Source organism: Uloborus diversus, chromosome 3 (assembly GCF_026930045.1).
Source record: "Uloborus diversus isolate 005 chromosome 3, Udiv.v.3.1, whole genome shotgun sequence".
Lineage (NCBI taxonomy): Eukaryota > Metazoa > Arthropoda > Arachnida > Araneae > Uloboridae > Uloborus > Uloborus diversus.
This window is the reverse complement of record NC_072733.1, coordinates 141192308-141194465: the sequence shown is the minus strand read 5'-3', so window position 1 is coordinate 141194465 and position 2158 is coordinate 141192308.

Below are 2158 nucleotides of genomic sequence, written 5' to 3'. Positions count from 1 at the left end.
CTCAGATTGTCAACTTTTCGTTTTTCAACAGAAATTTAAAAACAAATCCAATAAGTTTGAAAAAATTATTAAATAATGAATCAAACGTCTAGAAAAAGATTTATATAGATTATACAGATTTAAATGATAGTAAATATCTCACAAATAAATGCATTTATAAAAAAAATCAAACTAGAAATTTACATTCTTTATCAAGTAACACACCCTTACTCCTTTTTTAGATATGCTTGATTAAAGCTGAAAAGATAAGGGGCGACTCACTAACCCCTTCTTATGGGGTAAAAAGAACATCTATCTGATTTTTTTTTATTATAATCGTTAAGAATATTTAAAGTATTATTTTAGAAAATAATGATGGATTTTTGTTTATCCATAATGCTTAAGATAAAAATAAATAAATAAGTTTATTTTTTTATTTATTGTTTCAAAACTTTTGTATAAGGTTTCAAAAAAGAAATGTTCCCCAATCGGGTCCCACTCACCAGTAATTATATATATATATATATATATATATATATATATATATATATATATATATATATATATATATATATATATATATATATATATATATATATATATATATATATATATATATATATATATATATATATATCTGTGTGTATGTGTGTGTCAGGGTAAGAGAATAGTGAATGGAAATTTTTGGCATTAAAGACTTTCTTACCTAAAATAGTACAGCAAAAAAAAAAAAATTTTTTTAAACTAATTTTGAAACTATTCTTTCATTGATTACACTCTAGAACCATTTGGATTCTGAACGATGTAAACTAGCATAAAGTAAGTATGGCAGTTATGTCTAAATGAAGAGAAAGAATTTCCTATTTGCTTTGTCCTCGCTGGCTAAAAAGGAAACTTTTTTATTTTGCTCATGTATTTTTGGAAGACAAATTTGAGTTTTTAACAAATATGAGGCAGTTGTTAGAAGGGCTCTGATCTTAACAGTCCTCTCTGGGTTTGTGTCAACCTAATGGTTGATAGTTTTAATTTGCAGTACACTCTATTACAAGAAATCACTGCAAACAATTAGAAACAAAAGATAAATTAGTAAGGTCAAATGAGTAAAGAAATCTCACATTAAGCTCTTTACTCGTAATTTTTAAAGACATATATAAACTGTTTAATTGAGTAACCAACTTGAGGAAAACATTGTACAGTAGTACTTTCTTTAAGGGACACCTCTGTTTAGGGGACATTTTTTCTGGTTCCAGTCCCTTTAAATAGGGACCTCCATGAATTTACCTCTGTTTAAGGGACCCTCTATTTAAGGAACATCCACAGAGAAAAATTACGTAAATTAGTCCAAAATGCATAAGAAATATTTAATTTATCGAAATATAGGTTCTTTTTGTACAAAAACCAACTGATAAGTTTGTCTTGACATTAACATAAGAGGAAACAATTATGTATTTTAATATTAAAGGTGAGATTAGCAATAAAGCTTTTCCCTCTCAGCAATTAATTCATATGGGTTCTGCTCTGATGTATAGTGCATTGCCCATAACAAACCATTGTTACATCGAACGCTGTTACATTGAATAGCATTGTAAGTTACATGACCTCAAATAAATCATATAGCAAATTCCTTAAAAATAATTTCTCTAAGTTACAAAACTGTGATTCTACTAATTTTTTTAATTCAATTTTTTAAATATTTTTTAAATTTGAATAGTTCTGAATTTTATTCAGTGTGTTGAAACATGTTCAATATTTTTTCTCAAATGATAATAGTTTATGTTTATTATGATATTGTACTGAGTTAAGTACACGGCATGCATCAATTCATATACCTCCGAACAAGGGATACCTTTATTTAAGGGACAAAAACTAAAGTCCCTTTAGTGTCCCTTATTGAGAGGTTATACAGCATTTATTTAAGTTATTTTAGTACAGCAAAAAATACATTCATGTTGGTAGTAAATAGCAATAAAAATTTCTTACTCCTTCGATAGTGATATTTCCGAGTCCAAAGCTCGATTCATTGAAGGAAAAACTCAAATCATGAAGTTCTAAGGGATTGGCCGATGGTACTTCGAGTGTGGCAATTCCATTTGATACAATTCTTCGGGCAAGGTTTTCAAGAAAACTTAAAACAGGGCGAGGGACTTCAACTACTTCATCCTCTGAAATATCTATTACC